This window comes from Mus caroli, unplaced genomic scaffold (assembly GCF_978045245.1).
Source record: "Mus caroli unplaced genomic scaffold, Mus_caroli_1 scaffold_19, whole genome shotgun sequence".
NCBI classification, from domain to species: domain Eukaryota; kingdom Metazoa; phylum Chordata; class Mammalia; order Rodentia; family Muridae; genus Mus; species Mus caroli.
Window position 1 is genome coordinate 40,796,131 of NW_028227274.1, and position 14,034 is coordinate 40,810,164.

Sequence of the window (14,034 nt, forward strand, 5' to 3'; positions counted from 1 at the left end):
GGCAGCTTCAGCCATGTGCCTCTGGCTCTAGAGTTAAGAATGGAAGGATCTACTGGGAAAATTGATGCTGGTTAGCTGGAGCTAAGGAATTAGCGGTGATTAAGAAGAGACCAGCATCGTTGAGGTGAAATCTTCTGGAAATTGTTTTCTGGGATCACAAAGAAGCTGTGTTCCAGAGATACCCAAGGTTGTACCTCATGCTGCGGCTGGACTTGGTAATGTGTAAGAGTCACTCAGGTGGTACTGCTTGTGAAGGAATGCAGGGATCATGGAGAGAAGCTGAGGCTTAGCACTGTGAGAGGCAAGGGAAGCCCAGTGGAGAAGGTGAAGCCTCAGCTGTAGTTGATGGCTCAGGATTGAAGGGGCCATGCAAAGGATTTGAGGCTTGGCACCCTGAAGAGAGCCTATGAGAGGCTATTGGTGAAGCCTAGTTGGAGTGGAACACCCCAGTGTATTGAAGATGTCAGTACCATGGGATGATCACCAAGAACAGCAGCCGTAATAGAGTGGATCAACCTGAGCATAGAGTGCTACAGAGGACAGAGATGGAGAAGTGATGCCAGCCCTTAGGCATCAAGTGGAATCCCCGACACTGAAAGAAGAAGATGTAACATTGAAATTGCCTTGGAGACTCAAAGATGTTAAAAATGCCAGAGCCATGGGATACATGCTGAGGAAAGCTGCTAACAGGGAGTGGAACCAGCCCAGGAGGAAGCAGTTTGTTGCAGTCAAAAAAGATGAAAAAGGAGTGGAGATCTGAAGACCACTTTGACATCAGCCATGGAGATGCAGAGTTTGGAGTTTGCCCAGCTGGTTTGCTGCCTTGCTTTGGGGATTACAGTTAATTAAGTTGAATGAATCTCAGAAGAGACCTTGAACTTTGGACTTTTAACATTGTTGCAACTGCTATAGACTATGAGGACTTTGAAAGTTGCACTAAATGCATTTTGCATTATGCTATGTTTTAGTATGGCCCCCATAGACTCATGTTTTTGAACAAGTCTATGGGGACCAGGGAGTGGTACCATCTGAAGGTTTGTATATCCTTGGATCAGGGAGTGGCACCATCTGAAGGTGTGGCCTTGTTGGAATAGGTGTGACCTGGTTGGAATGGGTGTGTCACTGTGGGTGTGGGTATAAGATCCTCACCCTAGTTGTCTGGAAGTCAGTCTTCCACTAGTAGCCTTTGGATGAAGACAGAACTCTCAGCTCCTCCTGTGCCATGCCTGCCTGGATACTGCCATGGTCCCACCTTGATGCCTTGATGATAATGGACTGAACCTCTGAACCTGTAAGCCAGCCCCAATTAAATGTTGTTTTTATAAGACTTGCCTTGGTCATGGTGTCTGTTCACAGCAGTAAAACCCTAACTAGGACAGTGACCTTGGAAGGTGACCAAGCAATGGTCATGATTTTGACCTACTGATAAATCCAGGATTCTGAACCTTAGAAATGGTATTTTAATATGGTCTACTTCATTAATCACTGAAGGATAGTTAAACGTTTATGAGAATAACTAAATTAAGCAATCAAAGAATATAAAAGATAATGCTGTCATTAAATGCTATACATCCTTGGAGGGAGCCCAAGTTATTATTCTTAGGCTATCCCATCAGGACTATTCATTACTCTCAGCGATAGGCTTCTATGTCTTAGGAATGATACAGGGATATGAGGACTGAGCCTTGCTTTCCTCCTTAAAGAAAGGCAGGCTCAATTGTGACCCCAATTTTGACCTGGAAGAAATGATTTTGGAGTCCAAACCTCTTCACAAGAAAAAGAAACGACTGGCTAAAAGGGAGAAGGAAATGAAGAAAAGTGACTCTTTTCAGGTAGGTAGGCACCCCACCAAACTCAGGGAAGTGCAATTCATTCAAGAGCTGCTTGGGGAGGTCATGTCAGAAGCTTACCCCTGCCTGGGGCTGGGGGCTTCTAGTAATAAGAGAGGCAAGGCTACAGTGGCCATTAAGGTCTTTGGCTTCACCCTTCTGATACAGCAGCAAGCAGCAAGCAGAAGACAGGTATCCAGAATTTAAAAGATATTGTCATAATTTCCCATCTGGTCTTCTGCAAGAGATAAGAGAGGTGGGGCAACCTCTAATATGTTAGCAGTGAAATTGTAATTAACCTGCATTTTCCATTGCAAGATGAATATATATATAGGAGGGGGATTCCTATCCTGTCATCTTCTCAGAATCTGTGTGCTTCTGGAAACAGGACTTCCTCAATCAATCCATGTTGCTCACTGAATACTCTGTGTGTTATTGGCCACTTGAGGTTCGCATGTTTCAGCTAAGAATGCTTCTGTTTCTTTGTTATGTTCCCCTTGAACATGTGCCTTCTTCAAGAACATCTTGATGCTGTTCAGAAAGAATTTATAATTTTAAACAGAGAAAAGTAAGTGACTCCTTGGTGGAGACCAGCAGCTTAAATTGATATATTTGCAGAAACTTCATATATTTTTAAGATTTTATTTTTCTGATAAAAAGGACATGAATCCCAGAGAAAGATTTTGAAATTGCAGAAGCCTTTTCTTCTTCTTCTTCTTCTTCTTCTTCTTCTTCTTCTTCTTCTTCTTCTTCTTCTTCTTCTTCTTCTTCTTCTTCTTCTTCTTCTTCTTCTTCTTCTTCTTCTTCTTCCTCTTCTTCTTTGGTCTGAGTTTTTTTTTTCACATCTGTAGAATTTTTAATGAACAAAAAAGTTAAATACAAACTTTCATATGCAAAATAGATGACTGTAAACCTGGCAACTTCAGAGCCAAGTACTAAATCTGTCTCCAAAGGCTCATTGGGGCTGGAGTAGGGCATGCTGATGAGCCAAGAACTTAATTTCAGATATATATATATATATATATATATATATATATATATTAAAAAAAACCTCTGAGGAAAAATAGGCTTTTATTGAGGAGCATCTTTGGAAGCAGACAGCTCAGGCCAGCCCTTCCCTGGTGAGGCTCACACACTCACTCACCAGACCTACGACTTAACATGTATGCTCACAGTTACTTTGAATCCAGTTTCAAGAGGAAGCCAAGCTACTTCAGTTCTAGAAAAGAAAGTCTCTAAGATGCGCACACCCAGTTTGGAGGATGCACAGATCGAGTTCCTTGGTCACATTTCCAGGAACTGTGCCCATGTCATAGCATCAGACTCTCTAAAAGGCAGCCAGATCCTACAACAGAGCATCGTCATATCTTCTGGCATTTTCAAGCCTTAAAAGAGAGAACCTTAACTGTATGTCAGCAGTTCCCACTCCAGCATTAGACAACCTAGCGAACACCTCCTTCCTCCCCCTGCTGATATCTCTCTGCAACAGGAACTGGCAGTTTGATTAACATTCTTTTCAGAAAAAAATAGTCCAAATTATTTATAGCTAATTATAAAAGAGCAGTGGGAAAAGGGCACTGCCCAATGAGTGAGTGAATTCCTGTGAACACACAGAACAATTCATATAACAGATCCTGCATTTCCCACATTCTTATGGAAATTACACTTTAAAACAAAACACATTAATTAGCATTTGTTCTTGTGTGGGGTGAAGAGTCCAGGGCTCTGAGCAGGGTTGCCAGCAGCCCCTCCACACCTCTAGTCAGGGCCACTGTGGAGAGGCCTTCATGAATCTTGAGAGCTCAGTACCTGTGAGAGAAGAGAAATGATCGGGGACTTTTTAACCCACAATGCATGAGGTATATGGAAACATCCATGAAAGAAGTACCAGCAGCTAGAAGACCAGGTGGGGCATTGTCACAGCAACTGCTGGTGAAGGATTTCCCACACCATCTCCTTCTGCAAGAGAGGCAACTGGTGTTGAGTGAATGTGATAGGTTTGTCCCTAGAAATATAATCTGCATATTTACAAGTAAACATCCCACAATCACTCCCATTCAACTGTTGAGGAATTGCATGAGGCTTCATGCTGTAGTGGGTCCACTCTAAGAGGTTGAGATCTCTATTTCTTTTGGTCTTGCTTTCACCCTGTAAATACTGAAGAAGAATCTCACAGATCCTGTGGCCTTTTTGTCCCATAGAATCCAGATATTTAAGACACTTTTTTCGTAGGTCCATCACCACCAGGCTCCAATGTACCTTCCGATGAATTAGGTACCAGAACAAGTTCTTGGTCGAAGAGATTCACCCCTTTGGTCCATCTTTTCACTGCTTGGTAACCTCCAGACTTTAGCTTAGTATCGAAGAATGTACTGAATGCTTGAAGTGCTGGATAGCCTTGCTTTTTACTCCTTCCCACTAAAAGATTCATATAAAAATTGATGACCTCATCATTGAGCCAATGATAGTTCTTTAATGTCTGGATGTCTCCGCGGGTGATTTGCAACTTAAATGTGCTGCTCAAAATCTCATCTGGTGGGCCGTGGCCCAGGGCATTACTGATTTCCTTTTCCATGTCCTCTATAAGTTCAAAGAGATCTTCCGTTCTTCTGTCCTTCTCTTTGCTTGGGAAGTTCTTTTCCTTTATCTCAAGCATTGATATTTCCTGTGCCTGATCTTGGCTAAGGCCAAAGCAGTGAAGGGTGCAGCAGTGGCAGTGGCAATGGTGGCAGAGGTGGTGGTGGTGGCTGCAGCAAGGACAGCTCTGGGGTTCGGGTCTTGGGGTGTGTTGGCCGCCTCTGCTGCTCAGGCCTGGAATGTACAGATGGCTGGCTAAGATTCTTGGCACCATTCTTCCCTTGTGTGAGCGGCCCGAGCCCAGGGTCCACGCACTACTCAAGAGGCGGTGCTCCAGCAGCACTCTGTTTTCTACTGCAGTGGACACTGATGAGATCCCAGCCAAAAGACCAAGATTAGATTGCTTTATTCACCAAGTGAAGAACAGTCTCTACAATGCTGCGATTTTATTTGGATTCCCGTTCCAGCTGACCACAAAACCCAATGTGTCTTCTGCTTGTAATGGAACACGGAATGGGGCCCCTTCTGGAGAGGTCTTTTCCAACTCTTCATCTTGTGAGCTGATGAGTTCTGGATCCTGCAGCAGCATGCTGAAACTGGGTAATAAATCTCCTAGTGGAATAAGTGACTATCCAAAGATCAGAGTGACAGTGACCCACTATCAGCCAAGGAGAGTCCTGCCCTCCTTTGGTTTTACGCTGAAATCAGAAGGCTATAATAGAAGGCCAAGTGGTCTTCGCCATAGCAAAAGCAATCCAGAGAGTTCCTTAACATGGAAGCCTCAGGAGCAAGGTATGACAGAGATGATTTCTGAAGAGGGTGGCAAGGGTGTAAGGCGTCCCCACTGCACCGTGGGGGAGGGTGTCCAAAAGGATGAAAGGGAGAAGTATCAAAAGTTATTGGAGCATCTTAAAGAAGGTGCTCATGGAAGCACATTCCCCCCCACAGTTTCACACCACAGTTCTCAGAGAATTAAGATGGACACATTAAAGACCAAAGGCTTGGTGGAGGAGCAGAATCATGGCGTCAGAACAACCCATTTTGTTCCAAAACAGTATAGAGTTGTTGAAACAAGAGGACCTCTCTGTTCAATGAGAAGTGAAAATAGGTATTCAAAAGGAAAAGCTGATACAGAGAAGGTGGTGGGACTCCGATTTGAAAAGGAAGGTACAAGAGGACACCAAATGGAGCCTGATCTGTCAGAAGAAGTGTCTGCCCGACTTCGCCTAGGAAGTGGAAACAATGGCTTACTCACAAGGAAAATATCAGTGGTCTGAGCTTTTAAACTGATAAATTACCCCAGTATGTGGTGCCATATTTTTGTGAATTGGGATGTAAACACGATGACTATTTAAAAAGCTTCTGTCTTAACATTTTTGGGGGACATTTATGAGAGGTAGACTTTGGACAAGCTGTAGGAGCCAGTTCCATTTGTGGGTCCTTGGCATTTAACCCAGGGTATTAGGCTTATTGGTCAAAGATTCCGGAACCCACTGAGCCCAACCCTATGACTTATAAAAGTTTCCTTAGCTCAGACTTCTTTTTAAATGTATAAATTGAGGCAACACTAAATGAACTCAGCAGCTTATATCCATATATTTATTCATTTGTTTTTGTATCAACAATGTTTAAAGAGGAGAAGGCAGTTGATTTGGGAGGGGCTGGGTCAGACCCGAGACAGGCCTAATGGAGAAGATGGAGGGAGAAATGGTGAAATCGTATTTTTATTTAATTTTAAGTTTTAAAAGAACGAAAAATATTGGACTACATGTTATCATTTCAAAAGTTTAAATTCATTTTTTCTTTAATAAATGACACTCTCTCAATCCCTCCTTCCTTTACCCCCTCCCTCTCTCCCTCCCTCTGTCCATCCTTCCCTCCATTAAGAGTAAAAAGTGACTTTAATCAGAGACAAGCAAATCTAACCTCGGAACAAACCAAAAACAACACAGAAGAGGAGGAGGACGGCCAGAATAACAACCTATAAAGTGCTTCCAAGTCTTCGGGGGACAGTGCTTCAGGGGACAGTGCTCAGCACCTGGCCAGAAACTCTTGATTATCACACACAGAAGAGCTGACAGCAGTCCCTGCCACTCCCACACCTCATGACTTAGGGAATGTGAATGAATATTCTTCGAAGTTGGTGGCAGGACTCTGCAGCAACAGGAGAGGAAGAGAAACCCTGGTTCTCAGCTCTTCAGTTCCAGATTCAACACTCATTGACTCTGTGACCTTAAGAGAATATTTTAACTGCTTCCTCTGTTTTAGTTCATTGCTTGGAAGGTAGAGGAATGTTTCAGAAGAGCTAGTCTTTGCTCTGGCTAAGATTGATCTAAACAGCCTTTATTCTTATTTTTAAATGAATATTTGAATGTAGATTTATTTTTTATTCTTTCTGATGACACTGTGAAACATAGACACTGTACACAGTGGGCCTCTTTAGGGCTAGAGAATATCACATAGGGGCCAGAACTCCAAAGCTTGATTATGTAGGAATAAAGATGTTCCATCGGGAATAAATACATAGGTCAGATTAGATACTCATGCAAAGACGCATGAGATCTTGAAGTGGGGAACTGGATTGGCATGGAATCTGTTTGCAAGTGCCAACTATGTGCATGGCCTCACATGCTATCTTGTCTGAGGTGGCTTTGATCAGTTAAACTTGATTCTGATGAGAGGAGTCATATGCAGAAGTTTAGCAAATGCTGCAAGTTGGGACACATTTTTTTTTCCAACATGGCTATTGTAAAATATCAGACTCTGGTATGTTTGTCCCTGGAGGGCTAATTTTCCTCAAGGTTAGCAGAGACCTGCCTCTCCAGAGGATCATAGAGTACTCCTGAACTACAGGCAGAGTTACTTGGAACTATTCAGTGTACTCACACCTCACAGCAGAGATTTGCAGGAGTTTTGGAAGCCAGCTAACTTTCCCTTGAAACTCCTAACTCTACAAAGTGAAGGGGGAAAAAAAGTCAGTTGCTTTTCTGCCAAGAAATATATCACGTCTTTGTGTTGTTTGGCTCTTTAATTTTTGTATTGGTTAACTAAAATATGGAACAATTTATACATACCTACTTAAGAGTTACACTTAAAGCAGGAGGATGCCTTATAGATCCCAGAGGTCAAATTCAGGGAGACAGATGCCCCCACATTATGTAATCACTGTGAGATGGCTGGCAGAATTTCCCTGCTGCTTAAAATATTGTTGAGGTCTGACTCTTTCTTGTCTGTGTATTTCACTCATGTGCAGAGTGTCAGTCACCTAACTGTGCATGTATTGTAACTGCCCTGTGCTCATGCATACAAGATATTTGAAGAACTTCTTCGAGTGCCCCACTGGTAATGCTAGGTAGAATCATGACGTAGGTGGCTTTACAAAGCATGTTTTCAATGTTTTCTTGGGGAAACCGAGGCCATCTAATGGTGTTCCTTATGGAGAGTACAGGCATAGCCATAGTGGCAGCAAGCTGGTCCAAGTGACCACCTTGATTGATTGATTGATATCAAGTGGGAAAGACAGACAGGTGGAAGTAGAGCGTTGCTACTGGGGCAAGAAAGTTTGTGTTGAAAACAAGATCTGAAGGAAAGACTGGCATTTACAGTTCTCCAGATTATGGCATGGCTGGGACATTGTGCCTCTCTACTAAGAGCAAACACACACGCACACACACATGCACGCACGCAAGCACGCAAGCACATAAACACAGTCACACACACACATACATGCATGCACACACACAAGCACTCACAGGCATGTACACACACATGCACACGCACAAGCACGCATACACGCACGCACATACACGCACAGGCACATTTTTAAGAATCAAAAATCACCGCTTTTATTGAGCTCCTCTCTCTGAGGTTCTGACATTTTATTTGTGACAATTTGGTTATATTCCATCACTGTTTATCTCATGACATCTGACCTGACCTTCAGAGGGATGAATAGGTCAAACATAGCAACCCAGAGCTGACTCGATTCTGCTCCAGGCTGATATCCCACAAGTGTCAGGGACCCCATGCATGCTCCAATTTCTACCATTTGTTCTTCTGTATTGAAGATCCAACGTGTTAAATGTGTTATGGATTTACCTGCCCTCATCTGGCCCCACCTCCTCCTGGACCTTGCTTGCATCCTCCAAAACAGCAGCTTTAAAAACCGTATTTTAAAGGCCAGCAGGTCTCAAGTTCAAATCTCTAGATTTTCTTCCCAGTGGGCATCTTTCTGAGTATGGTTGCTTTCAGAACTGGAGATATGCTGGTGAAAGTGCAGAGTGGGAGGTGGGTAAAGGACCAGTGAACCTTGTGTGGTCAGTTAAAAAGAAAAACAAACAAACAAACACACAACAGATATCCATTGTGCTTGGGCTGTGGTTCAGTAGTAGAATCTGTGCTTAGAATGCAGGAAGACGTGGGTAGATTCCCCAGCACCTCCAGAGACAGAATCACTGAACCCGGCTGTGCAGAATAGCTGGTTCTGAGCACCACCTACTGCTGTACATTTTAAAGAACAGGAAAAGCATCAATAACAAAACAAACAACAGAAAACTTTTCCAAGAGCTCGTAGTAAATGCTTCTTGGGCTTATTCCTTAACTTCAGCTCAAAGTTAGCATCCAACAGATGAAATAGCCACATTTCTGAGAAGGATTAGGCCCGAGAACTTCACAAAACAGTGGGACTACTTTATCCTTTCTTGTGCTACTCCTGGAATCTCTCCAAGCAGCTTCCTTCCTCCCTTACTCTACAGAGCATCGGAAAGGCCTGAGCAGGGTTTGAATACCAGAGTGCCCCTGAAGTAACAGCCACTCTGCACTGCAGTTGAAAATCTCCAGGGCATTCCCAGTGACTCAGAGTGGAAGAATGAGGCAGCTGCCTATTGGGCAACCCTGGTAAGATCCTCACTCTGGGGAAGAATATGTCCTGCCAAGAGCCAATGACACTACTGCAGCCCTGGTATAGGCTGAGGTCATCTTTAGTATGGGCATGAATCACAGGCAGCATAGAGCATTTCTAGTTCAATCCCACTGATCTAATTAATTAGTGGAAGTCCAGAAATGACTGGATTTCCTATCTTTTTGGCTTTCTTGGTGATTGGTGAATAAGTAACTTGGAAGAAAGAGTGTTTCTGTAGCTATGGACACCCACATTGCTGTTGGAGGTTGACAGGGATGCTGCCTTTCATACATTCAAAGATTAGGTATGGCAAGTGCATTGCTCAGCTCCTCCATGTTCCTGTGTTCTGTCAACACAATATCTGTCTTCTACTTCCGTCTGCCTGTGAGTGCTATTCACAGGGTGTTTAGTGTGCCTGCTCAATGTGAAACCCTGAGACTCCACATTTCATTCTATGTGCTTTTCTGAACTGGTGGCTGATTTAAAAGCCCCCAGAATGAAAAAAAAATATATATATATGCTTGTGTTAAGCCATAGTGTATATGATATAAATGTGCTTGTATGGATTAAAATGTCTTTTGTAAAAATATGCACTCAGACATCCTTTGTCAAGTATGTTTGAGGTCATCCCAGGTCACCTGTTCTTACTTCCATTAAGAAGAATGTCCCTTTAGCATGGATGGTGTTGGAGAGTTGTAGCCACCCATTTTAGTGGTCTCACTGAAGGATTGCACCCAGCATCCTGGCTTCTGCCTTTCACTGTGACCTCAGGTTTATAAACAATCCTTATATGACCCCTTTGAGTTTTCCCCCACCTCTCTGGGTCCCGTTTCTTTACCATAGCCTTTGGGGATAGTCCAAGGCCCATCATCTGAGCTAAGAGGACAACAAAGGCTTTGGGCAGTTTGGGGTAACTCATAGACTCACAACAGCTCCACAATCTCCAAGCTGGAATTTCCTTGGCCTGTCCTGGAGTTAGTGGGCTCTGAAGTGCTGCTCACCAATTGTCCTGTAGCCCCTGCCACACTAAGTTTCCTGTATGCTGTTGCCACTAGCTAGCTGTGCAAAGGTCAGGGCTCAGCACCTTAGGTTCTGAAGAGCACCAGCCTTAGGTGTACACTCTCAGTTTGCAGGCTGTTTGGGTGATCTCTTTCTCTGCTACCTTCTTCTCAGATGTGTGTTTCCTCTGTGATGGGTTGGTATTAAAAAAAGCAAACTCTCAAAGGCTCTTTGGAAGCAAAATGCTTTTGTTATTTTTAACACTGTTCCGCTTTCTCATTCCCAAGCTGGTCAAGTGTGACCATCAAATACTCAAGGCTCCATAGGTATAAAAGTTAGCCAATGCATCTGCCATCAATATTTTAAGTAGCTGTTTAAGCTTTCCTGTATTCTCCATCATAAGTGCCATTGGCCCCTTTTAAAGCCACTCAAATCTTTAACAGGCTTACCTAGCTGTTTCTTGGTCATGAGCAGAGAGACATACATTACCAGTACTGAGGGTGGCCAAACAATCTCTTTGGCTGATAATATTGAGGGAAACTCTCTCCTTCTGGGTTCCCTGGGCAGATAAAATGAAAACCTAGAGATGTCAAAGACCAGTTTTGCCTTGACGAGGAATGTGCTTTGTTGGGAAGGCTGGACTGAGATGGAAACTGCCTGGGTTCATCACTTACATTCAGCAAGCTCAAGTTTGCCCTATTTCTCCTGAGCTTTTCAGACATCTTATAACCCCACTTCCAGACTCACCTGTGTACCAGCATAAACCTTGCCATTGACTGCCCTATGCAAATGAGAACTCGATTCAAAAATGTTTCCCAACACAGGGAGAGACATGATGGCAGTTCATAGACAAAATGATCCCAGCGTCCTGACTTGTTTGTAGGTAGTTTTATGTCTCTGTTTTTATAGTGTTGGGGAGCTGACCTGGGGCCTTCTGCCTGCTAGGTAAATAAATGCTATACCTACAAGCTGCACCACAAGTCTAGACAACATATAAAAATCATTACACAAATCAGAACTTCCAAGTTTCTATTATGCACAGAGAACAGTTTTTGTCAGACATTCACTGAACTCTTTGAGATGAGGTTGCTGAAGGAAACCTTTGGTGTGATTTACATGGGGGCTTCCCCTCATCCCCAGACTTTTGGAAATAAGTAGCTGGTGTTTACAGAAAGGCATAAGAGATAGTGGAAGACAAACACACACACAACCACACAAAAGCACAACAACAACAAATCCTTTTTAAAGTTCTGTCTCAGAATCAACTAGACTCATCCCCAATAGATGTTAATTACATTAAAAATAAATGTGATTATTTTTTAGGAAAATCTTAAATGATCTCCATGGTTTCATCCTCCGTTGTTGGGTGAGTGGCCCACAGTTCAATCTCAGGCCCACAACTGTCTACAATTAACCTCTGCTGTTTTCAGATCTGATTCTTATTTACCTACTATCCAAATAATGGAAGTTTCTTCTTTTCTATTACATGGTGTGTGTGTGTGTGTGTTTGTGTGTGTGTGTGTGTGTGTTTTACACATGTACATTTACATGTGGCTGTGCATTCATGTGCATGATCCTGGGGACCAGGCAAGGACATCAGATGCTCTTCTTTAACACTTTTTAGCATTGAACCAAAGTCTCTCCCTGAACTTGAAGCCACCAAACCCAGTTATCCTCCTGTCAATTCCCCATCCCCAGTACCAGGGTTCTGGCATACATATTTTAACTGGTAACTGAGATTGGAACTCAGGTCTTCTTTCTTACACAGCAAGCTCTTTTACCCACTGAACCATTTCCTAGTCTCCCAGAGCTTCAGTATATCAGGTGAGATAGTTTTCCACGCACAAAGGACTGGATACTAGTGACGGTAATTTTATAATTATTTTAATAACCAGGTTTACATTAACAGTCACGTGATGAGCTTTTTGTTTGTTTGTTCATTTGTTTCTTTAATCTCAGCTAACTCAATACACAGGTTTCTTCAAACGGTTCAAACCAAACAGCTCTTCAATAACCGAGCTGCCTCACAGCTAGCACAGGTCACAGGGAGACTCACTGTCTGTCCATAGCCACCAGACACGGAACTGAACACCCACACACCATGTCTCAAAGGGGAATTAAGAGGAATGCATGACTGCATCAGGACTCAAGCTGGGACAGTCTAAGGGAGATCTGGGAGGCTTGTGGCAAGAAGCAATGTTGGCAAGCACTCACCTCTTGGAAGGGACTTAGCAGAATGAGCAGAATGGAGTCCAGAGTTAGGATTCAGTCCTTAGGAGATAGACCTCTGCATATCATGATAAAGAAATGACCCAAAGAACCAGTGGACTTTGAAGTTAGAGAAAGGCCATTTTAGAGGATGACTATAATCCTATTAGATTAAAAACAAAACAAAACCCAAAAAACTTAGAAGTAACAAATTTCTCCACTGGGGAAGCTGATTTAATTGATCCGGAGAGACCTTTTCAACCACTCAGCCCTGTGGCCCTTTCAGAAAGAATGTCAATAGATTGCCATTGGGGGCTCAGCAATGACTTGGCGTTTGGAGATTGCAGAGTATTCTTAGAGGGGACTTGGTGGAAAGCCCTGAAGACAGAGCTACTTGAGAGAAGATGGTACCAAAATGCTCTCCCACCCTGGCATGCTACTGTCTGCCTGTGTAGCAGAACCAATTTGCATTTCAATTTGTAACTCCAGTAACATGTATCTTAGAAAAATTCTCATGTTAAGAAAACAGTTGGGGAGCTGCCAAGGGATTCTCAGGATTTACTATGCTCTGGCACTTCTCATAGTAAATGAAGAAGGGACGCATTCTGAGATGGTGCCTGCCCACATTGAGGACTTCAAGAAGCTGTTCCTTGCACAGGAAACCAGTGCTTGAGTGGAACATAAGGTTATGGCACAGTGGTACACTTTGAAAATGCCAAGTGCAGTGCAAATGACCCAAAGGAGTTCATTTTTCATGATCAGAGAAACCCTGGAAGGGCTCAGGCATGGGGAACCATACAGTTGCAGAGGCACAGAATTACAATTCATTTACATGTCTCGTCCCCCATCTGGTGGCCACAGGTGGTACCACAACCTGTGCTGCTGCCTAGCCGGGCTTTTGAGGTATTTAGTGCACAAGCTTCAGATCTGGCAAAATCCCTTTGCATATAAAAGTTCTTCTGTGTTCCTGGATTGATCCCCAAATTTGAATTGTAACCCAAAACTTCATTCCCTTCTTTTTCTGCTAATGTCTCCTTTAAAATGAAAGCACCATGAGAGCTTTAAAGAAGCAAGTTTCCTCTTCTGAGGTAAAAGCCTTTTTCAAGGTTAGAACAGAATAGCTTTCTCCGGGAAAATCCCTTCCTCTGCAATTTCCAAATTCTTATGTATCCAAACTGTTCATATTTCTCTAGTTCTCAGTTTTTTTTTATAATTTTTAATATTTTTATTACATATTTTCCTCAATTACATTTCCAATGCTATCCCAAAAGTCCCCCATAGCGCCCCCCACTTCCCTACCCACCCATTCCCATTCTTTTGGCCCTGGCATTCCCCTATATTGGGGCATATAAAGTTTGCAAGTCCAATGGGCCTCTCTTTCCATTGATGGCCGACTAGGTCATCTTTCCATACATATGCAGCTAGAGACAAGAGCTCCGGGGTTCTGGTTAGTACATCATGTTGTTCCAACAATAGGGTTGCAGATCCCTTTAGCTCCTTGGGTACTTTCTCTAGCTTCTC

The 14,034-nt window shown here is 43.2% G+C and overlaps 2 pseudogenes; one reads left to right on the plus strand and one right to left on the minus strand.

Moving 5' to 3' along the window:
- Window positions 1–3,746: 3,746 nt before the first annotated feature.
- Window positions 3,747–4,418, minus strand: LOC147000262 (sentrin-specific protease 2 pseudogene; annotated as a pseudogene).
- Window positions 4,419–4,645: 227 nt separating this feature from the next.
- Window positions 4,646–5,683, plus strand: LOC147000263 (sentrin-specific protease 2 pseudogene; annotated as a pseudogene).
- Window positions 5,684–14,034: the final 8,351 nt, after the last annotated feature.